We start from the raw sequence: 614 nt of genomic DNA on the forward strand, positions 1-614 counted from the left end.
GTCAGAGATACTTTACATCACAGAAGCAACAGGTTTCATTCAACCGTCCAACTTTCTCAACATGGTCAACCCAACAGCTGCTGATTGCATGAGTGATTGTTGCTCTCAATGGTCCTCATCGGTGAGCAGAGTGGCGCAGCGGGAGCATGCTGGGAACATAACCCAGAGGCTGATGGATCGAAACCATCCTCTGCTACTGGTCACTCACACGTTTCTTGGTCCCTGTTCCAAAAACGATAAGTCCTTGTTCCTTCTTGCAGCCTTGGCCAGTTGCCACTTCCAGGTCGGATGATCACCAGATGTTCTGGTCTGACAGGTAGTGTGGCCGAGCGGTCCAAGGCGCTGGATTCAGGTTCCAGTCTCTCAGGAGGCGTGGGTTCAAATCCCACCACTGCCAGTGAGGAAGCCTTTTGAGGCTTCTGTAGGAATGAGCGAGTACACTATTATCTGTATCTGTTTACCCATCCAAATGATCTGTATCTGTATCTGTACTCGGTGGGGGCGTGGTCTAAACCGGACGTGGGCGTGGTTTAACTGGAAAAGGGCTGGGGCAGAAATTGGTCCACTATTTTAAGTCTGAAATTGATATGGATTGCTCAGAAGTTGCTATATTT

The 614-nt window shown here is 49.3% G+C and overlaps 1 non-coding gene across 1 annotated transcript; it reads left to right on the plus strand.

The window, feature by feature from the left end:
• Positions 1 to 315: 315 nt before the first annotated feature.
• On the plus strand, positions 316 to 397 carry trnal-cag (transfer RNA leucine (anticodon CAG)). The gene has a single exon. It is a non-coding gene; the product is annotated as a tRNA-Leu (tRNA).
• Positions 398 to 614: the final 217 nt, after the last annotated feature.

This window comes from Salarias fasciatus, chromosome 2 (assembly GCF_902148845.1).
Source record: "Salarias fasciatus chromosome 2, fSalaFa1.1, whole genome shotgun sequence".
NCBI lineage: Eukaryota > Metazoa > Chordata > Actinopteri > Blenniiformes > Blenniidae > Salarias > Salarias fasciatus.